Here is a 24,749-nt window from a genome sequence, read left to right on the forward strand (position 1 = left end):
CCTGATGCCCGGCCCGAGTCACCAGAGGGGAGGGGAGGGGGAGCGGATGGGAGAGGGAGGGAGGGGAGGGGAGGGGGTTGGAAGGGGGGGAGGGGGTTGGGGAGGTGGGGTGGGGAGGGAGGGGGTCTGGAGGGAGAGGAGGTGGGAGAGGGGGGAGAGGAGGGGGAGGAGGGGGAGGGTGGCGAGGGGAGGGGGGTGGGGGAGAGGGGGGAGGGGGGAGAGGGGGGAGAGGGGTGCGGGGAGGGGGAGAGGGGGGGAGGGGAGGGGGGAGAGGGGGTGGGAATAGGGGGGAGGGGGGGGAGGGGGAGGGGGGGGAGGGGAGGGGGAATGGAAAGGAGGAGGAATGGAGGCGAGGGGGGAAGGGGAGGGGATGGGGAGGTTAGGGGAGGTGGAGGGGAAGGGGGAGGGGAGAGGAGGGGGGGAGGGTTGGGGGAGGGGAGGGGGGAGGGGACATGGAGATGGGAGGGAGGGGAGGGAGAGATGGGGGGATTGGAGGGGGAAATGGGGTGATGGGAGGGGGAAATGGGGGGAGGGGAGGGGGGATTAGGGGCAGAGGAGAGGTGAATGGGGGGGGAGGGGAGGTCGGGGTGGGGAGGGAGGGGGGTGTGGAGGGAGAGGAGGGGGCAGAGGGGGGAGAGGAGGGGGAGGAGGGGGAGGGTAGCGAGGGGAGCGGTGCATGGAGGAGCGGGGTGAGGGGGGAGAGGTGGGAGAGGGTTGAGGGGGAGGGGGGAGAGGGGGGGAGGGGGAGGGGGGGGAGAGGGTGTAGGGCAGGGGGCTAGGGGAGGGGGAGCAGGAAGGGGAGAGGGGAGGGGAGTGGGGGGGTGTGGGGATGCATGTGGGGGGAGAAATGGAGGGGGGAGCTAGCAGACCCGATGGCTCCGTGGAGCCCCGCCCTCCCGCTCTCTGCAGCCCCGCCCTCCCACTCTCCCGCTCTCCGGAGCCCCGCCCTCCCACTCTCCAGAGCCCCACCCTCCCGCTGCGCTCTCCCGAGCCCCGAGCCCCGCGCGCACCCTACCGAGCTCTGCCTTCCCGAGCCCCGCCTCCCGCCCGAGCCGGCTTCAAGACCAGAGAGACGCCGCCGCGCAACCTACCGCATGAGGCCCGGCCGGACTCAAGTCGCGCTCTGGGCAGAAGATGACATGGACGCTGACTCCCGCCCCGCCCGCCTTTACAAAGATGGCGGCGGTGGCGACGCTCGGCTTAGGCCCGCCCCCTCCAGCCTTCACAAAAATGGCGGCAATCGCTGGCCTTTTGTAGATCGTGACGGGAGGCGCCTAGCTCGGGCATGGCTGGCCAACAGACGCTCAGGCTTTGAGGCCACACACGCACCGATTGGTCAGGTCACCGAAGCTTAGGATTGGTCAATCGTCCCATCACTCGACTGTAGGAGGGCCCACCAGCACGCGCCAGGAACCCGCCGTATGATTGGTCGACCTCGACTTTACTCGATGCTAATGAGCGGATAATGAGCGGAATGTTGAACTTTTTTCGGATACCGCGGGCGCAATTTTTGTCTGGCCGAAACGTAAATATGCATATGACGGTTCTGGAATCGTCAGTTTTCTTTCGATGTAACACACGTGTAGGTACGCTCTATTACTTTCGAATTTATTCAATACAGACAGACAGACAGACAGACAGACGGAATGACAGACAGAAGTATCCTTTTATATATATAGATAATAATGTATGTTAGAAGCATCAAACCTCTGTTACAATATGTATTACTTTAAGTAAAAAGACACGAGGTGGGGAAATAAAGCATGATGGTAAATTAACCCAACATTATATTAATTATGGGAATATTGCTGATGTAGTATAAATTGTGTGTTATGTTAAAAACAAGAAGCCTGTGAAGGACAAACATTAATTGTGTTTCAAATTAAGCTTTCCAACACTTAACATCCCTTATTGCTGAAGTTTCAGACCAGGTTAGATAATGGATTATGTGAAAGAAAAAATACATCTGTTTTAATTCCTGGGAAGTTTGTTTGCGCAAAAATCCTCATGGTAAAGCTTATTCAGAAAAAGGGAGGGAAACGCAAACCGTACTATTGAAGGTCACGAATTAGAGGCAAGAATTGTGAGATAGCCAAAGTCGCTGCAAGTTGCCAAGTAGTTTGAACGGAGAAAAAGGTATAAATGAACAGTTATTGAACACTGGAGGTAGTGCGCAGCCAGAGGAAGAGAACTTCAGTCAACAGAACACAGCAAGTCCGAGAAAGAGACCATGCCGCAGTCACCCGGTGGGCACGCTGACCCAAAATATACCTATACCAGGAGTGGTCTGTTATAGTCATGGGCAATTTATATATAGATTTCTGATATTGTAAGTGTTGCAAATCTTACAGACCTGCTCCATGGTTCAGGGACAGTGTCTGAGTGTAAACTGATCATTCGGTCGTGCTATACCATATAATATTAGTTCTGAATGGACCTTCTCCATGGTTCAGGGACAGTGTCTGTGTGTAAACTGATCATTACCTCGTGCTGTACCAGAGAATGTTAGTTGTGAACTGACCTGCTCCATGGTTCAGGGACAGTGTCTGAGTGTAAACTGATCATTAGGTCGAGCTGTAGCAGAGATTTTTACTTTTTAACTGACCTGATCAATGGCTGAGGGATAGTGTCTGAGTGAAACTGATCATTAGATCGGGCTGTACCTGAGAATATTAATTTTGAACTGACCTGCGCCATGGTTCAGGGACAGTGTCTGTGTGTAAACTGATCATTAGGTCGGGCTGCAACTTATAATGTTAATTGTGAACTCACCTCCTTCATGGTTCAGAGACAGTGTGTGTGTCTAAACTGCTCATTAGATCGGCCTGTACCTGAGAATGTTAGTTGTGAACTGGCCTGCTCCACGGTTCAGGGACTGTGTCTGAGTGCAAACTGATCATTAGATATTGCTATAACAGATAATTTCAGTTGTGAACTGACAAGCTCCATGGTTCAGGGACAGTGTCTGAGTGTAAACTGATCATTAGGTCGAGCTGACCCTGAGAATTGTAGTTATGAACTGACCTCCTCCATGTTTCAGGGACAATGTCTGAGTGTAAACTGATCATTAGGTCGGGCTGTACCAGAGAATGTTAGTTATGAACTGATCTGTTCCATGGTTCAGGGACAGTGTCTGAGTGTAAACTCATCATTAGGTCGGGCTGTACCTAATAATTTTAGTTATGAACTGGCCTGCTCCATGGTTCAGGGAAAGTGTCTGAGTGTAAATTGATCATTAGCTCGAGTTGTACCAGAGAATTGTAGTTATGAACGGACCTGCTCCATGGCTCAGGTACAGTGTCTGCGTGAAATCTGATCATTAGATCGTGCTGTACCAGAGAATTGTAGTTTTGAATTGCCCAGCTCCATCGGTGATGGACACTGTCTGTGTGTAAACAGATCCCAGAAATTGGATAGACAGTCGCTGAAATGAATGGCAGGATTAACATTTATCACAGAAATGACCTGAAAATATTAACTGAAACACTGTTTTCATTTCCCGCCAGTGCTTTCAAACTGCAGGTTCTTATTTTCTGTTATTCCAGTTTTAGTGAAATAATATTCAGCTTTTGGGGAATTCATCTTACAGACGTGAAATATCTGCCCTATTTATATTTATGTATATATATATATCTATTTATGTTTTCTATCTTATATATAAAGTGCCGGTCTAAAACGGGTTAATTTCCCCTGTCCAATGACTGTAATTAATGCCAGTCACCATGGGAACTGATTGTCTCTGCTGGTTATTAGCTCCAGTCAGTTGAGCACAGCAGATTGATATAATATTCTTTCCAAGGATTATTATCATGTAATATGTATAAAATATATATCAGATCTGCAGTTTTCTCACATCAACAAATCAATCCATGTTTTTAAATCCTTAAACGCCCAGACTGTACAAAACTAATAGATGTTCATCTTACACAGCGAAGTTGCACTGTGGGAATCGGGTTTACTGCGTAGGATTGAAAAGGCATACATTTGGGTTGAACGTTGCTAATTTATATCAGGATTAACCAAACAGAGCAATAGATTATCGCCGTTGTAAGCAACACCTTTCGGGGATTTTCTACTCCCCTTTATAATTTCAGTCTATGCAGCATCATTACAAAAATGCCCATCCCTCCTCATAAGGGAGAACCCACCCGATACACGGCATCCTTCATTGTGGGGATGGAGATTTATCTGAATGTTCTGGCTAGACTGGTGAGATTACGGTTCATATTGTTAATGTTCTGGTACTGAGCTGACTCTGTCCAACATAAGATCCCTTGGAAATTTCAGCCTGTAATAGTGAACCCGAATTTTTATGTTAAACAAGGCAGGATACATTGCCGGCCGTGGTTAGATCTCTTACATCATTCAATCAGTACATTTAATCATTAATTCATAGGGATTCGATTGCTGAATTGAGCTGAGTGTTAGTTTGGGGAAACTTAATGAAAAGATATTCTGTGACCCTAGAAATGATCATTGGAGAATTGTGTAGATCTGTTGCTCTCCACTTACTGTAACTAATAAGAAGCAGCGACAATTCGGTTCCAGGGTGTGTAACATTAATTCCAGTCAGTGAACAGCAGCAGCATCCCTTTTCACTCTAAGATTCTTTATATAACAAGATACATTAAACCAGGTATTGGACAGATGTAAATTAAAACCCTATCAATCAAATAATAGAATCATTTTAAGAAATATTTCTAATAACAGATGATGCGAATTTCTCCGTCTGACAGGAATAATATGACGTGGAGCCGATTCCTTTACAGATTTCACTTTATTTCCAGGAGCCAATGTAATCATTTCATTCCATGAAATTTCTATCCACTTCTCAGTGGTGGGCTGAATGGTCACAGATGGAAACTGAGCCATTTAATTGGTCAGACTCCAAAAAAAATCAGAAATGGGGAAATCAGAGGTTTATATGTATTTTATATTTAACGATATGGTTCCTCGCCTCGATGGGTAGTGAGCGGAAAAGTGAGGTCAATGACGTATCTGGATGGATATTGTCAAAATTAATGATGTCCGTTATGTACCAGAATAGGTAGCTCTCGGACAAGAGATTTTAGTAAAGTACCTGAAAATACAAGTGAGCTCAGTGATGTATTGGTTAGGCAGTGACTGTAAAAGTGAGAGTAATGAAGTAACTGGAATGGTCGTGTCAGTAGAGGTGAGGATAGCATTGTACCAGAATTGGCAGTAATAGTTCAAGTGCAGTCAGTTACATGTCTGGGTGTGTCCTGCCAGTAAATGTCAGGTCAGAGATATACCTGGATATGTTATGAAAGTATAAGTGGGGTCAGTAATTTGATTTGATTGATTGTGAAAGTACAAGTAGTGCTAATGATATACATGGATGCGAAGTGAGAGTATAATTCAGGCCAGTAATATACCTGGATGGGCAGTGATATTATAAGAGGGGTCAGTGATCAACATGAATGGATTGTGACAGTAGAAGTGAGGTCAGATATAAACCTGGACAGGGCGCAGCAGTACAAGTATATTGAAAAGATGTCGGAGGACATTCAAGGCCCAGTATCGGTAGCGCTATTACAAGTGTGTTAATTGATATATCTGAATGAGCAGTGCCAGTACAGTGAAGCCATTGATATATCTGAATGAGCAGATCCAGTACAAGTGAGGTCAGTGATATATCTGAATGAGCAGTGCGGGTTCAAGTTTGCTCAGCGATATATCAGATTGAGCAGCGCAAGTATAATTGAGGTCAGTGATATATCTGAATGAGCAGTGTCAGTATAAGTCATGCCAGTGATATATCTGAATGAGCAGTGCCAGTACAAGTGAGGTCAGTGATATATCTGAATGAGCAGTGTCAGTACAAGTCATGTCAGTGATATATCTGAATGAGCAGTGTCAGTACAAGTCATGTCAGTGATATATCTGAATGAGCAGTGTCAGTATAAGTCATGCCAGTGATATATCTGAATGAGCAGTGCCAGTACAAGTCATGTCAGTGATATATCTGAATGAGCAGTGTCAGTATAAGTCATGCCAGTGATATATCTGAATGAGCAGTGCCAGTACAAGTCATGTCAGTGATATATCTGAATGAGCAGTGTCAGTATAAGTCATGCCAGTGATATATCTGAATGAGCAGTGCCAGTACAAGTCATGTCAGTGATATATCTGAATGAGCAGTGCAAATCAAATAGAGGACAGTGGTATATCTGAATGAGCAGTGTCACTTCGAGTGAGGTCAGTGAAATATCTGAATTAGCAGTGGCAGCATAAGTGAGGTCAGTAACAAATCAGAATGAGTAGTGCCAGTACATGTGAGGTCAGTGATATATGTGAATGAGTAGTGCCAGTAAAAGTGAAGCCAGTGATATATCTGAATGAGCAGTGCCAGTACAAACGAAGCCACTGATATAACTGAATGAGCCATGCCAGTACAAGTGAGGTCAGTGATATATCTGAATGAGCCATGCCAGTTCAAGTGTGGTCAGTTATATATCTGAATGAGCAATACCAGTTCAAGTGTGGTCAGTGATGTATCTGAATGAGTAATGCCAATACAAGTGAGGTCAGTGATATATCTGAATGACATTGCAGGTACAAGTGATGTCAGTGATAGATCTGAATGAGCAATGCCAGTACAAGTGAGGCCAGTGATATATCAGAATAAGCAGTGCCAGTACAAGTGAGTCCATTGATCTGGCTGAATGATCATAAACCGTGCAATGACGACAGTGATATATCTGAATGAGCAGTGCCTGTAGAAGTGAGGTCAGTGATATATCTGAATGAGCAGTGCCTGTGCAAGTGAGGTCAATTATATATCTGAATAAGCAGTGCCAGTACAAGTGAGGCCAGTGATATATCTGAATGAGCATTGACAGTACAAATGAGGCCAGTAATATATCTGAATGAGTAGTGCGAGTACAATTGAGGTCAGTGATATATGTGAAAGAGGAGAACCAGTGCAAGTGATGTCAGTGATATATCTGAATGAGTAGTGCCCGTACAAGTGAGGTCAGTGATATATCTGAATAAGCAGTGCCAGTACAAATGAGGTCAGTGATATATCTGAATGAGCAGTGCCAGTACAAGAGAGGTCAGTGACATAACTGACTGAGTAGTGCCAGTGCAGGTGAGGGTGTGGAGATGCCGGAGTTGGACTGGGGTGGACAAATGTAAGAAGTCACACAACACCAGGTTATAGTCCAACAGCTTTATTTGAAATCACAAGCATTCGGAGCGCTGCTCCTTCTTCAGGTGAAGTGGAGAAATGCATAAAGACACAGCTTATATAATCAGAGAATCATGCCAGGTGTTTACAGGTAACCTTTCCAACTGCCATTTATCACACCTCGGCAGAGAGTTAATCACAGCAGTCAAAGGTGTGAATGGTGTCCAAACAGGTCAGTCAGGGAAACATTACTTCAAAGAACAATGAGGGGGGATCACGAGGGGTCAAATATTGCAGATGCTGGGGTCTGTATGAAAAAAAAAACAGACAAAAAACATTTTTTTTGGCTGGAAATCACAGCAGGTCCGGCCGCATCTGTGCAGAGAGAACAAGCCAATGTCGACTCGAGTCTGGATGACCCTGCGTCAGGTGGGGTTACATGTAGTGTGACATGAACCCAAGATCTCTGTTGAGGCCGTCCTCATGGGTGCGGAACTTGGCTATCAGTTTCTGCTCGATGATTTTGCGTTGTCGTGTGTCTCGAAGGCCGCCTTGGAGAATGCTTACCTGAAGATCGGAGGCGGAGTGTCCTTGACTGCTGAAGTGTTCCCCGACTGGGAGGGAACACTCCTGCCTGGTGACTGTTGCGCGGTGTCCGTTCATCCGTTGTCGCAGTGTCTGCATGGTCTCGCCGATGTACCATGCTCCGGGGCATCCTTTCCTGCAACGTATGAGGTAGACAACGTTGGCCGAGTCACATGAGTAGGTACCATGTACCTGGTGGGTGGTGTCCTCACGTGTGATGATGGTATCTGTGTTGATGATCTGGCATGTCTTGCAGAGGTTGCTGTGGCAGGGTTGTGTGGTGTCGTGGTCGCTGTTCTCCTGAAAGCTGGGTAATTTGCTGCGAACGATGGTCTGTTTGAGGTTAGGCGGCTGTTTGAAAGCGAGTAGTGGAGGCGTGGGGATGGCCTTAGCGAGGTGTTCGTCGTCATCGATGACATGTTGAAGGCTGCGAAGAACATGGCGTAGTTTCTCCGCTCCGGGGAAGTACTGGACGATGAAGGGTTCTCTGTTGGTTGTATCCCGTGTTTGTCTTCTGAGGAGGTCTATGCGATTTTTCACTGTGGCCCGTCGGAACTGTCGATCGACGAGTCGAGCGTCATATCCCGTTCTTACAAGGGCGTCTTTCAGTGTCTGTAGGTGTCCATCGCGTTCCTCCTCGTCTGAGCAGATCCTGTGTATTCGCAGGGCTTGTCCATAGGGGATGGCTTCTTTAACGTGGTTAGGGTGGAAGCTGGAGAAGTGAATCATCGTGAGGTTGTCCGTGGGCTTGCGGTAGAGTGAAGTGCTGAGGTGTCCGTCTTTGATGGAGATTCGTGTGTCCAGGAATGAGAACGATTCTGAGGAGTAGTCCATGGTGAGTTTAATGGTGGGATGGAACTTGTTGATGTTATCGTGTAGTCTTTTCAGTGATTCTTCGCCGTGGGTCCATAGGAAGAAAATGTCGTCGATGTATCTGGTGTATAGCGTTGGTTGGAGATCCTGTGCAGCGAAGACGTCTTGCTCGAACTTGTGCATGAAGATGTTTGCGTATTGGGGTGCGAATTTGGTCCCCATGGCTGTTCTGTGTGTTTGGGTAAAGAACTGGTTGTCGAAGGTGAAGACATTGTGGTCAAGGTTGAAGCGGATGAGTTGTAGGATGGCGTCTGGAGATTGGCTGTTGTTGGTGTTGAGTACTGAGGCTGTTGCAGCGATGCCGTCATCGTGGGGGATACTGGTGTAGAGTGCCGAGACGTCCATCGTGGCGAGGAGTGTTCCTGGGTCAACTGGTCCGTGGGTGCTGAGTTTCTGTAAGAAGTCTGTAGTGTCGCGACAGAAGCTGGGGGTTCCCTGTACGATGGGTTTCAGGATGCCCTCGACATATCCAGAGAGGTTCTCACACAGGGTTCCGTTGCCTGATGCGATAGGACGTCCAGGTGTGTTGGCTTTGTGTATCTTTGGGAGGCAGTAGAAGTCTCCCACGCGGGGAGTACGTGGGATGAGAGCATGTAGGATGCTTTGAAGGTCTGGATCGAAGGTTTTGATCAGTCTGTTGAGTTGGCGGGTGTGTTCTTTGGTCGGATCTGCGGGTAACTGTCTGTAGTATTCCTGGTTGTCCAGTTGTCGGTATACTTCTTTGCAATAGTCCGTTCTGTTCTGTATGATGATGGCACTTCCTTTGTCTGCTGGTTTCATGACGATGTTGCGGTTGGTCTTGAGAGCGTGGATGGCGTTGCGTTGTGCTCGGGTGACATTCTGGACTGTCTTGTGAGTGCAGCTGATGAATCTGGCGTTGATGCATCTCCTGAAAGCTTGAGCATACATGTCAAGCTAAGGGCAGCGACCCTCCGGAGGGGTCCAATTTGACTCTTTCTTTTTCGGTAGCTGCACTGCGGATCCCTCTGTCTGCTGTTGCGGATCATTGATTGTCTCATTGGGTTCGCTGCTGACTCCTTGGGATTTGTGGAAGAATTCCCAGTGCCTCATTCTCCTGATGAATTCCTCTGTGTCTGCCGCGAGACCGATGGGGTCCATTTTGGTGGTGGGGCAGAAATTGAGCCCTCGGCTGAGAACTTCAATTTCGTCTGGTTGAAGGGTGTGTTTTTCATACAGACCCCAGCATCTGCAATATTTGACCCCTTGTGACCCCACCTCATTGTTCTTTGATGTAATGTTTCCCTGACTGACCTGTTTGGACACGATTCACACCTTTGACTGATGTGATTATCTCTCTGCCGAGGTGTGATAAATGGCAGTTGGAAAGGTTACCTGTAAACATCTGACATGATTCTCTGACTATATAAGCTGTGTCTTTATGCATCTCTCCACTTCACCTGAAGAAGGAGCAGCGCTCCGAAAGCTTGTGAGTACAGGTGAGGCCAGTGATATATCTGAATGAGCATTGCAGGTACAAGTGAGGTCAGTGATATATCTGAATGAGCAATGCCAGTACAAGTGAGGTCAGTGATATATCTGAATGAGTATTGCAGGTATAAGTGAGGTCAGTGATATATCTGAATGAGCAATGTCAGTACAAGTCAGGTCAGTGATATATCTGAATCAGCAATCCCAGTTCAGTTGAGTTCAATGATAATTCTGGATGAGCATGCCAGTACAAGTGGGGTCAGTGATATATCTGAATAAGCAATGCCTGTACAAGTGAGTCCAGTGATATATCTGAATGAGCAGAGCCAGTAAAAGTGACGTCTGCGATATATCAGAATGAGCAGTGTCAGTACAAGTGAGATCAATGATATATCTGAAGGAGCAGTGCCAATACAAGTGTGGACAATAATATATCTGAATGAGCAGTGCCAGTAAAATTGAGGTCAGTGATATATCAGAATGAGCAGTGCCACTTCAAGTGCGCCAGTGATATATCTGAAAGAGCACTGCCAGTAGAAGTTTGTTCAGTGATATATCTGCATGAGCAGTGCCAGTGTGATTGATGCCAGAGATATATCTGAATGAGCAGTGCCAGTAAAAGTGAGGTCAGTAACAAATCAGAATGAGTAGTGCCAGCACAATTGAGTTCAGTTATATATACGTGAATGAGCAGAGCCAGCATAAGTGAGGTCAGTGACATATCTTAATGAGCATTGCAGGTACAAGTGCGGCCAGTGATATATTTGAATGAGCAATGCCAGTAAAAGTAAGGCCAGTGATATATCTAAATGAGCAGTTACAGTACAAGTGAGGTAAGTGAAATACCTGAATGAGCTGTGCAAGTACAAATAAATCAGTGATATATCTGAATGAGCAGTGCCAGTACACGTGAGGTCAGTGATATATCTGAATAAGCAGTGCCAGTACACGTGAGGTCAGTGATATATCTGAATGAGCAGAGCCAGTAGAAGTGAGGTCAGTGATATATCTGAATTAGCAGTGTTAGTAGAAGGGTGGTAAGAGATATATCTGAAAGAGCACTGTCAGTACAAGTGCAGTCAGTGATATATCTTCATGACGACATGCAAATCATGACCAACGGTTCTGCCGCAGACCCAATTCACGTACGTACCGGGGTCAACCAAGGCTGTGTCATTGCACCAACGCTCTTCTCAATCTTCCTTGCTGCAATGCTCCATCTCACTCTCAGTAAGCTCCCCACTGGAGTGGAGCTAATTTACAAAACAAACGGAAAACTTTTCAACCTCCGTCGCCTCCAGTCCAGATCCAAGGTCGTCGCATCCTCTGTTGTCGAATTACATTATTGCAGCCGATGCTTGCCTCTGTGCTCACTCGGAGGTCGCACTCCAAACCATCTTATACATCTTCACCGAAGCATACGAGCGCATGGGCCTTACACTAAACATCCATAAGACAAAGGTCCTCCAACAACCTGCCTCCGGCATACAGTGCTGCCCCCTAATTATCAAAATCCACGACAAGGCCATGGACAACGCGGACCACTTTCCATACCTTGGGAGCCTACTGTCAACAAGGGCAGACGTCGACGACGAAGTCCAACACGGCGTCCAGTGTGCCAGTGCAGCTTTCGGTCGCCTGAGGAAGAGAGTGTTTGAAGACCAGGACCTCAAAACAGGCACTAAGCTGATGGTTTACAGGGCAGCAGTGATACCTGCCCTGCTGTATGCCTCAGAGACATGGACCATGTACAGCAGGCCTCAAAGCAGTGGAGAGGCACCAACAACGCTGCCTCTGCACGATCCTGCAGATACATTGGCAGGATAGGCTCACAACGTCAGTGTTCTTGCTCAGGCCAACATCCCCAGCATCGAAGCTCTGACAACGCTCAATCAGCTCGGATGGACGGGTCATATTGTCCGCATGCCCGATACGAGACTCCCAAAACAATCGCTCTACTTGGAGCTCCGGCCCTGCAATAGAGCCCCAGGTGGGCAGAGGATACGCTTCAAGGACACTATCAAATCCTCCTTGAAAAAGTGTAAAATCCCCACCAATACCTGGGAATCCCTGGCTTAAGACCGCACAAATGGGGGAGAAGAAACCGGGAAGGCGCCGAACACCACGGGTCTCTTCGCCGGGAGCAAGCAGAGCCAAGTGCAGGCAGCGCAAGTAGCGCACGTTAACACAAGCAACCCACACACCCACACATTCACCACTGTCTGCCCCACCTGTGACAGAGACTTAAGGTCCCACATTGGACTAATCAGTTACATGCGAGCTCATTTTTAACGTGGAAGCAAGTCATCCTCGGTTCCGAGCGAATGGCTAAGAAGAAGAGAATCATATATTAATGAGCATTGTCAGTACAAGGGAGGTCAGTGATATATCTGAATGAGCAGTGGCAATACAAGTGAGACCAGTGCTATATCTGAATGAGCAACGCAAGCACAATTGAGGCCAGTGACATATCTGAAAGAGTAGGGCCAGCACAAGTGAGGTCAGTGATCTGACTGAATGAGCAGTGCCTGTACAAGTCAGGTCAGTGATATATCTGAAAAAGCATTGCCAATACACGTGAGGCCAGTGATATATCTGAATGAGCAGTGCAGGTAGAAGTGAGGTCAGTGATATATCTGAATGAGCATTGCCACTACCATCAAATCAAATCAAATGAAATCAACATTTATGGTCATTGTTAGTGCACAAGTGCAGTACAATGAAACGTAGGCTTGTGGCTCCCGAGAGTGTACATTTAGATTAAGACATTTAAACATTCAACATACATTTTGGCTTGTAATACATTAACATAAACATAACCATAATAAATTGCATTGGCAGATGTGCAGGCTTTAGAGTTTATTTGTGAAGTTCAGCAGGATGACAGCCCTGGGAAAGAAGCTGTTGCTAAATCTGGTTGTATGGGTGCGAATGCATCTGTAGCCTCCCAGATGGCAGGAGGGCGAACAGACTGTGGCTGGGGTGGGTAGGGTCTTTGATGATGGACCGTGACCTCCGTAAGCAGCGTTTCTGGTATATGTGCTCTATGGTCGGTAGCCAGGTGCCGGTAATGCGTTGGGCAGTTTTGGCTACCCGCTGCAGGGCTTTCGGGTGATACAGTTCGTCAGGATGCTCTCTATTGTGCAGCGGTAAAAGTTAGAGAGGATCAGGGGTGACATGCCTTCAGCCTCCTTAGAAAGTAAAGGCGCTGCTGGGCCTTCTTCACCAGAGAGGAGGTATTGAGGGACCAGGAGAGGTCTTCCGTGATGTGGACTCCGAGGAACTTAAAGCTGTCCAACCTTTCCACCACAGCCCCATTGATGTGGATGGGGGTGCGACTTCCGCCTTTTGGCTTCCTGAAGTCCACAATGTTTTCTTTGGTTTTCTTGATGTTAAGGGCCAGGTTGTTATCAGTGCACCACTTCACGAGATGCTGGACCTCCTCCCTATAGGCTGACTCATTGTTGTTGGTGACCTGGCCTACTACCGTGGTATCATCCGCAAACTTGATGATGATATTGGAACCATGAACAGCCACACAGTCGTGGGTGAAGAGGGAGTAGAGGAGGGGGCTCAGCACACATCCTTGTGGGGACCCCGTGTTCAGGGTCGGGGGGGGAGGCCAGTGATATATCTGAATGAACAGTGCCAGTGCCAATGAGTTCAGTGATATATCTGAATGAGCAGAGCCAGTACAAGTGAGGTCAGTAATATACCTGAATGAGAAGTGCCAGTACAAGTTAGGTCAGTGATATATGTGAATGAGCAGAGCCAGTACAAGTGAGGTCAGTGATATATCTGAATGAGCAGAGCCAGTACAAGTGAGGTCAGTGATATATCTGAATGAGCAGTGCCATTACAAATGAGGACAGTGATATAACTCAATGTGCATTACCAGTACACGTGAGGCCAGTGATATATCTGAATGAGCAGTGCCAATACAAGTGAGACCAGTGCTATATCTGAATGAGCAGTTCAAGCACAATTCAGGCCAGTGATATATCTGAAAGAGCAGTGCCATTACAAGTGAGATCAGTGAGATCTGAATGAGCATTCAGGAAAAAGCAGCCCGCTTGATTGGCACTTCAACCACCACCTTCAACATTCACTCCCTCCATCACCGGCGCACTTTGGCTGCAGTGTGTACCATCTACAAGATGCACTGCAGCAACTCGCCAAAGCTCCTTCAGCAGCACCTTACAAACCCGAGACCTCTACCACTTAGAAGGACAAGGGCAGCAGACGCATGGGAACATCGCCACCTACAAGTTCCCCTCCAAGCCACACACCATCCTGACTTGGACCTGTATCGCCGTTCCTTCACTTTCGCTGGGCCAAAATCCTGGAACTCCCTTCCTAACAGCATTGTGGTGTGACTACACCATATGGAATACAATAGTTCAAGAAGGCGGCTCAACCCCATCTCCTCAAGGGCAATTAGGGATGGGCACTAAATGCAGGCCTAGCCAGCCAGCGACGCCCACATCTCATCAATGAATTAAAAAAAAATTCACGTGAGGCCAGTGATATATCTGAATGAGCAGTGCCAGTTCAAGTGAGGCCAGTGCTATATCTGTATTGAGCATTGCCAGTACAAGAGAGGTCAGTGATATATCTGAATGAGCATTGCAAATACAAGTGAGTTCAGTGATATATCTGAATGAGCAGGGCCAGTAAATGGGAGGTCAGTGATATATCTGAATGAGCACTGCAGGTACAAGTGAGGGCAGAGATAAATCTGAATGAGCACTGCAGGTACAAGTGAGGTCAGTGATATATCTGAAATAGCAGAGCCAGTATAAGTAAGACCAGTGATAAATCTGAATGAGCAGCACCAGATAAAGTGAGGTCAGTGATTTGTCTGAATGAGCTGTGCCAGTACAAGTGAGGTCAGTGATATACCTGAATTAGCAGTCCCAGTACAAATGAGGACATCTGACATGATTCTCTGACTATATAAGCTGTGTCTTTATGCATTTCTCCACTTCACCTGAAGAAGGAGCAGCGCTCCGAAAGCTTGTGATTTCAAATAAAGCTGTTGGACTATAACCTGGTGTCGTGTGACTTCTTACATTTGTCCACCCCAGTCCAACTCCGGCATCTCCACACCATGGCTACTATCGACACCACAAACTGCCGGCTCAAAGTGGAGAGGGTCTCCAAGAAGATCGCGCATATCGACACAGACATCAAGTTTCTACAGAGATGCAAGAAAGCAGACAAGATCCCGAAAGGACTACAGATCACTAACCCACTCAAGTCGACCTACAACACAGACTACGCTGAGAGACTTTGCCGTCGTACCTCTCGCACACTCCTCAACCATCTCGTACACCAGCTCTACAGCAGACGCCGCAACCTCGAAACCGAGATGGAGTCCATGTTCTCAGCCTGTGCTCAGGACGCAGCAGACCAGCTACGAGACACCGCCAAACAAACAAGGCAACGGAACTACGCTACCTACATGCACACCAAGAACAGGAAGCTTGAGAAACTTGGCATCACCAGCAGCAGCAACCAAGCCTCCCCCGGTACCACGGTTGAAACCACAGGGAAATCCATCGTCAACCTGTCCGGCCACACCCTTCAACCAGACGAAATTGAAGTTCTCAGCCGAGGGCTCAATTTCTGCCCCACCACCAAAATGGACCCCATCGGTCTCGCGGCAGACACAGAGGAATTCATCAGGAGAATGAGGCTCCGGGAATTCTTCCACAAATCCCAAGATGTCAGCAGCGAACCCAATGAGACAATCAATGATCCGGAACAGCAGACAGAGGGATACGCAGTGCAGCAACCGAAGAAGAAAGAGTCAAATTGGACCCCTCCGGAGCGTCGCTGCCCTAAGCTTGACATGTATGCTCAAGCTGTCAGAAGATGCATCAACGCCAGATTCATCAGCCGCACTCACAAGACAGTCCAGAATGTCACCCGAGCACAACGCAACGCCATCCACGCTCTCAAGACCAACCGCAACATCGTCATCAAACCAGCAGACAAAGGAGGTGCCATCGTCATACAGAACAGAACGGACTATTGCAAAGAAGTATACCGACAACTGGACAACCAGGAACACTACAGACAGTTACCCGCAGATCCGACCAAAGAGCACACCCGCCAACTCAACAGACTGATCAAAACCTTCGATCCAGACCTTCAAAGCATCCTACATGCTCTCATCCCACGTACTCCCCGCGTGGGAGACTTCTACTGCCTCCCAAAGATACACAAAGCCAACACACCTGGACGTCCTATCGCATCAGGCAACGGAACCCTGTGTGAGAACCTCTCTGGATATGTCGAGGGCATCCTGAAACCCATCATACAGGGAACACCCAGCTTCTGTCGCGACACTACAGACTTCTTACAGAAGCTCAGCACCCACGGACCAGTTGAACCAGGAACACTCCTCGCCACGATGGACGTCTCGGCACTCTACACCAGTATCCCCCACGATGACGGCATCGCTGCGACAGCCTCAGTACTCAACACCAACAACAGCCAATCTCCAGACGCCATCCTAAAACTCATCCGCTTCATCCTTGACCACAATGTCTTCACCTTCGACAACCAGTTCTTTACCAAAACACACGGAACAGCCATGGGGACCAAATTCGCACCCCAATACGCAAACATCTTCATGCACAAGTTCGAGCAAGACTTCTTCGCTGCACAGGATCTCCAACCAACGCTATACACCAGATACATCGACGACATTTTCTTCCTTTGGACCCACGGCGAAGAATCACTGAAAAGACTACACGATAACATCAACAAGTTCCATCCCACCATCAAACTCACCATGGACTACTCCTCAGAATCGTTCTCATTCCTGGACACACGAATCTCCATCAAAGACAAACACCTCAGCACTTCACTCTACCGCAAGCCCACGGACAACCTCACGATGCTTCACTTCTCCAGCTTCCACCCTAACCACGTTAAAGAAGCCATCCCCTATGGACAAGCCCTGCGAATACACAGGATCTGCTCAGACGAGGAGGAACGCGATGGACACCTACAGACACTGAAAGACGCCCTTGTAAGAACGGGATATGAAGCTCGACTCGTCGATCGACAGTTCCGACGGGCCACAGCGAGAAATCGCATAGACCTCCTCAGAAGACAAACACGGGACACAACCAACAGAGTACCCTTCGTCGTCCAGTACTTCCCCGGAGCAGAGAAACTACGCCATGTTCTTCGCAGCCTTCAACATGTCATCGATGACGACGAACACCTCGCTAAGGCCATCCCCACGCCTCCACTACTCGCTTTCAAACAGCCGCCTAACCTCAAACAGACCATCGTTCGCAGCAAATTACCCAGCTTTCAGGAGAACAGCGACCACGACACCACACAACCCTGCCACAGCAACCTCTGCAAGACATGCCAGATCATCAACACAGATACCATCATCACACGTGAGGACACCACCCACCAGGTACATGGTACCTACTCATGTGACTCGGCCAACGTTGTCTACCTCATACGTTGCAGGAAAGGATGCCCCGGAGCATGGTACATCGGCGAGACCATGCAGACACTGCAACAGCAGATGAATGGACACCGCGCAACAATCACCAGGCAGGAGTGTTCCCTCCCAGTCGGGGAACACTTCAGCAGTCAAGGACATTCAGCCTTCGATCTTCGGGTAAGCATTCTCCTAGGTGGCCTTCGAGACACACGACAACGCAAAATCGTCGAGCAGAAACTGATAGCCAAGTTCCGCACCCATAAGGACGGCCTTAATCGAGATCTTGGGTTCATGTCACGCTACATGTAACCCCACCTGATGCAGGGTCATCCAGACTCGAGTCGACATTGGCTTGTTCTCTCTACACAGATGCGGCCGGACCTGCTGTGATTTCCAGCGAAAAAAAATGTTTTTTGTCTGTTTTTTTGTTTTTCATACAGACCCCAGCATCTGCAATATTTTACCCCTGGTGACCCCACCTCATTGTTCTTAGATGTAATGTTTCCCTGACTGACCTGTTTGCACACCATTCACACCTTTGACTGCTGTGATTATCTCTCTGCCGAGGTGTGATAAATGGCAGTTGGAAAGTTTACCTGTAAACATCTGACATGATTCTCTGACTATATAAGCTGTGTCTTTATGCATTTCTCCACTTCACCTGAAGAAGGAGCAGCGCTCCGAAAGCTTGTGATTTCAAATAAAGCTTTTGGACTATAACCTGGTGTCGTGTGACTTCTTACAAATGAGGACAGTGATATATCTGAATAAGCAGTGCGAGTAAAATTGGAGGCAGTGATATATGTGAATGAGCAGTGCCAGTACAAGTGAGGTCAGTGATATATCTGAATGAGCAGTGCCAGTACAAGTTAGGTCAGTGATATATCTGAATGAGCAGTGCCAGTACAAGTTAGATCAGTGATATATCTGAGTTAGCAGTGCAAGTACAAGTGTGGCCAGTGATATATCAGAATGAGCAGAAACAGTACAAATGAGTCCAGGAATATAGCTGAATGAGAAGTGCCTGCAGAATTGAGGTCAGTGATATACCTGTACAACACACAGCACTGCAGTGTTAGGACACAGAATTGTATATCACCAGCCCTGCAATGTAAGAACACATACCTGTACAACATCCAGCGCTGCAGCGTAAGGACACAGAACTGTACAACATCCAGCCCTGCATTGTAAGGACACAGACTTGAACAACATCCAACACTGCAGTGTAAGGACACAGACATTTACAACATCCAGCCCTGCAGTGTAAGGAAACAGATCTGTACAACATCCAGTCCTGCAGTATAAGGACACAGACCTGTGCAACACACAGCCCTGCAGTGTAAGTGCACAGACCTGTACTACATCCAGCTCTGCAGTTTAAGGACACAGACCTGTACAACATCCAGCCCTGCAGAGAAAGTGCGCACAAATGTACAACATCCAGTTCTGCATTGTAAGTTCACAGATTTTACAACATCCCACCCTGCACTGCAAGGACACAGACATGTACAACATCGAGCCCTGCAGTGTAACGACACAGAAATGTACAACACACTGCCCTGCAGTAAAAGGACACAGACCAGTACAACACACAGCCCTGCAGCGAAAGGACACAGACCGGTACAGCATCCAGCCCTGCATCTTAAGGACACAGACCCGTACAACACACAGCTCTGCAGCATAAGCACACAGATCTGTACAACACACAGTCCTGCAGTGTAAGGACACAGACCTGTACAACACCCAGCCCTGCAGTGTAAGGACACAGACCTCTACAACACGCAGTCCTGTAGTGTAAGGACACAGACCTGTACAACACGCAGCCCTGCAGTATAAGGACACAGACCAGTACAACACACAGCCCTGCAGCGAAAGGAGACAGACCGGTACAGCATCCAGCCCTGCATCTTAAGGACACAGACCCGTACAACACACAGCTCTGCAGCATAAGCACACAGATCTGTACAACACACAGTCCTGCAGTGTAAGGACACAGACCTGTACAACACCCAGCCCTGCAGTGTAAGGACACAGACCTCTACAACACGCAGTCCTGTAGTGTAAGGACACAGACCTGTACAACACGCAGCCCTGCAGTATAAGGACACAGACCTGTACAACCCACAGACCTGCATTATAAGGACACTGTACAACTTAGAGCCCTACAGTGTAAGGACACAAACCTGTACAACACACAGCCCTGCAGTGTAACGACACAGACCTGTACAACACCCAGCCCTGCAGTGTAAATTCACAGACTGGTAAAACACACAGCCCTGCAGTGTAAGGACACAGAACTGTACAACACACAGCCCTGTAGTATAAAAACACAGACCTGTACATCATCCAGCCCTGCATTGTAAGGACACAGACCTGTTCAACATTCAGCCATGCAGTGTAAGGACACAGAACTGTACAACATCTAGCCCTGCAGTGTAAATTCACAGACCGGTATAACACTCAGCCATGCAATGTAAGGACACAGACCAGTACAACACGCAGCCCTGCAGTGTAATGACAAAGACGTGTACAACACACAGCACTGCATTGTAAGGTCACAGACCAGTAGTTCATCCAGCTCTGCAGTGGAAGGGCACACACCGGTACAACACACAGCCCTGCAGTTTAAGGAGACAGACCTGTACAACACCCTGCCCTGCAGTGTAAGAACACAGACCTGTACAACATCCATCCCTGCAGTGCAAGTACACAGACCCGTACAACATCCAGCCCTGCAGTGTATGGACACAGACCTGTACAACATGCAGACCTGCAGTGTAAGGGCACAGACCTGAACAACATCCAGCACTGCAGTGTATGGACACAGACCTGTACAACACACAGCCCTGCAGTGTTAGGGCACAGACCTGTACAATATCCAGAGCTGCAGTGAAAGGATACAGACCGGTACAACATCCAGTCCTGCTGGATAAGGATACAGATTGTGCACCATCCAGCCCTGCAGAGTAAGGACACAGACCTGTACAACACACATCCCAGCAGTGTAAGGACACAGACCTGTACAACATCCAGCCCTGCAGTGCAAGGACACAGACCTATACAACACAAAGCCCTGCAGTGTATGACACAGACCTGTACAACACGCAGCCCTGCAGTCAAAGGACAGAGACCGGTACAACACACAGCACTGCAGTGTAAGGATGCAGACAGGCACAACACACAGCCCTGCAGTGTAAGGAAACAGACCGGTTCAAAATCCAGCCCTGCAGTGTAAGGACAGTGACCTGTACAACACGCAGCCATGCAGTGTAAGGACACAGACCTGTACAACACTCAGCACTGCATTGTAAGTACAAAGACCAGTAGAACATCCAGCCCTGCAGTGGAATCGCACGCACCGGTATAACACACAGTCCTGCAGTGTAAGGAGACAGACCTGTACAACATCCAGCCGTGCAGTGTAATGGCACAGACCAGTACAACTTCCAGCCATGCAGTGGAAGGGCACACACCGGTACAACATCCCGCACTGCAGTGTAAGCAGACAGACCTGTACAACTTCCAGCCCTGCAGTGTAAGTACACAGACCGGTACTATATCCAGCCGTGCAGTGTAAGGACACAGACCAGTACAACATCCAGACCTGTACAACATCCAGCCCTGCAGTGGAAGGACGCAGACCAGTACAAAAGCCAGCCGTGCAGTGTAAGGACACAGACAGGTACAAATTCCAGCCCTGCAGTGGAAGGGCACAGAACTGTACAACTCGCAGCCCTGCAGTGTAAGGACACAGACCTGTACAACACACAGCCCTGCAGTGCAAGGGCACAGACATGTACGACACACAGCCCTGCATTGCAAGGACACAGACCAGTACAACAGGCAACCCTGCAGTGTAAGGGCACAGACCAGTACAACATCCAGCCCTGCAGTTTAAGGACACCGACCTGTTCAACATCTAGCCCTACAGTGTAAGGACACAGAACTGTACAATTCGCAGCCCTGCAGTGTAAGGACACAGATCTGTACAACACGCAGCCATGCAAAGAAAGGACACAGACCTGTACAACATCCAGCCGTGCAGTGTAAGGAAACAGACCGGTACAACACACAGCCCTGCAGTGTAAGGACACAGTCCTTTACAACATCCCGCCCTGCAGTGTAAGGACACAGACCGGTAAGACATCCAGCCCAGCAATGAAAGGACACAGATCGGTACAACACACAGTCCTTCTATGTAAGGACACAGTCCGGTATAACACCCAGCCCTGCAGTGTAAGGACAGAGACCTGTACAACACACAGCCCTGCTGTGTAAGGACACAGACCTGTACAACATCCAGCCCTGCAGTGTAAGGACACCGACCAGTGCAACACACAGCCCCGCCGTGTAAGTACACAGTCCTGTACGACACACAGCCCTGATGTGTAAGGGCACAAACCTGTACAACACGCAGCCCTGCAGTTTAAGGACACAGATCTGTACAAAACACAGCCCTGCAGTGTATGGACACCGATCTGTGCAACACACAGCCCTGCAGTGTAAGTACACAGACCTGTACAACACCCAGCCCTGCAGTGTAAGGACACAGACCTGTACAACACACAGCACTGCAGTGTAAGGACAAAGAATGTACAAAATCCCGCCCTGCAGTGTAAGGAGAAAGACCAGTACAACACACAGAACTGCAGTGTAAGGACACAGACTTGTACAACATCCAGCCCTGCAGTGTAAGGACACAGAACTGTGCAACATTAAAACCAGCGACCAGCGAGGCCCGAGAGCACTCGGCGCAGCGGGAGCAGCGGAGGAGGAGCCCGGTATAAAAACCGGCGACCAGCGAGGCCCGAGAGCACTCGGAGCAGCGGGAGCAGCGGAGGAGGAGCCGGGTATAAAAACCAGTGACCAGCGAAGCCCGAGAGCACTCGGAGCAGCGGGAGCAGCAGAGGAGGAGCCGGGTATAAAAACCGGCGACCAGCAAGGCCCGAGAGCACTCGGAGCAGCGGGAGCAGCGGAGGAGGAGCCCGGTATAAAAACCCGTGACCAGCGAGGCCCGAGAGCACTCAGAGCAGCGGGAGCAGCGGAGGAGGAGCCCGGTATAAAAACCCGTGACCAGCGAGGCCCGAGAGCACTCGGAGCAGCGGGAGCAGCGGAGGAGGAGCCCGGTATAAAAACCGCGACCAGCGAGGCCCGAGAGCACTCGGAGCAGCGGGAGCAACGGAGGAGGAGCCCGGTATAAAAACCAGCGACCAGCGAGGCTTGCCAACTCAGCAGCGGGGAGAGAGGTAAAAAGAAATCAGTGTGTGACGTCATCAGGGAGCAGGCAAGTGATTGGTTGGTGAGTATTTCGCTTTTTTAAACTTTAACTCTGTAGTTTATAGTTACTAGGGTCTTTTCTGGTGTAGCAGGTACTGTTGGTAGACTATACAAGCGCCTTAGAGATATCTTTAATTGGTGATAGTAAATTAATTTAAATTAATTAAAGGTAAGTCATGCCAGGAGAGCCCAGCCTCGTGATGTGCTCCTCCTGCTCCATGTGGGAATTCAGGGACACTGCCACTGGTGACTACGTGTGCAGGAAATGCATCCATCTTCAGCTACTAGCAGACCGCATTGAGGAGCTGGAGCTGCGGGTGGATGGGTTGTGGAGCATTCACGATGCTGAGAAGTTCGTGGATAGCACGTTTAGTGAGTTGATCACACCGCAGGGAAGGGCTGCACAGGAAGAAAGGAAAGGGGTGACCATCAGGCGGAGCAATAGAAGTAGGCAGGTAGTGCAGAAAACCCCTGTGACCATTCCCCTCTCAAACAAGCATACCGCTTTGGATACTGTTGAGGGGGATGATTCACCAGGGGAAGGCGGCAGCAGCCAGCTTCCTGGCACTGGGGGTGCTCATGCTGCCCAGGAAGGGAGGAAAAAGAGTGGGAGAGCAATAGTGGTAGGGGATTCTATAGTAAGGGGAACAGATAGGCGTTTCTGTGGCCGTAGACGTGAATCCAGGATGGTTTGTTGCCTCCCTGGTGCCAGGGTCAAGGATGTCACTGAGCGGCTGCAGGGCATTCTGGAGGGGGAGCGTGAACAGCCAGCGGTCGTGGTCCACATTGGTATCAACGACATAGGTAAAAAGAGGGATGAGGTCCTGCAGCAAGAATTTAGGGAGCTAGGGGCAAGATTAAGGAGCAGGACCTCAAAGGTTGTAATCTCTGGATTACTCCCAGTGCCACGTGCTAGTGAGTATAGGAATGGGAGGATAGAACAGATGAATGCGTGGCTAAAGGGATGGTGCAGGAGGGAGGGCTTTAGTTTCCTGGATCACTGGGTCTGCTTCTGGGACAGGTGGGACTTGTACTAGTCGGACGGTTTACACCTGAACCAGAGGGGAACCAATATCCTTGCGTGGAGGTTTGCTAGCACTGCTGGGGGCGGGTTTAAACTAACTCATGTAAGAAATCACACAACACCAGGTTATAGTCCAACAGCTTTATTTGAAATCACAAGCTTTCGGAGCGCTGCTCCTTCTTCAGGTGAAGTGGAGAAATGCGTAAAGACACAGCTTATATAGTCAGAGAATCATGTCAGATGTTTACAGGTAACCTTTCCAACTGCCATTTATCGCACCTCGGCAGAGAGATAATCACAGCAGTCAAAGGTGTGAATGGTGTCCAAACAGGTCAGTCACACTTAAACTAACTCGGCAGGGGGATGGGATACAGAGTGGAGCTATAGTAGGGGGTGATGTAAAGCCAAATACGGAGGAAAAAACAAGTCAGCAGGGAAGGCAGAGCAAAGATGTGAAGGCAAAAGGGAATATGGCAGGGCTGGAAGGCATTTATTTTAATGCAAGGAGTCTTGCAAATAAGGTGGATGAACTGAAGTTGTTGTTGAACACATGGGAGTACGATATTGTTGCTATCATGGAGACATGGTTGAGGGAGGGTCAGGACTGGCAGCTGAATATTCCGGGGTATAGAATCTTCAGGCGAGACAGAGGGGGGTGTAAAAGGGGAGGGGGTGTTGCAATATTAATTAAGGAGTCATGGTGTGGAGATGCCGGAGTTGGACTGGTGTGGACAAATGTAAGAAGTCACACAACACCAGGTTATAGTCCAACAGCTTTATTTGAAATCACAAGCTTTCGGAGCGCTGCTCCTTCACAGAATCACAGAATCACAGAAACCTTACAGTGCAGATAGAGGCCATTTCGGCCCATCGAGCCTGCACCGACACATATCCCACCCGATCCCCGTAAC

The sequence above is a fragment of the Somniosus microcephalus genome, unplaced genomic scaffold (assembly GCF_052327205.1).
Source record: "Somniosus microcephalus isolate GS21.2 unplaced genomic scaffold, FLI_Smic_1.0 unresolved_chr5, whole genome shotgun sequence".
Lineage (NCBI taxonomy): Eukaryota > Metazoa > Chordata > Chondrichthyes > Squaliformes > Somniosidae > Somniosus > Somniosus microcephalus.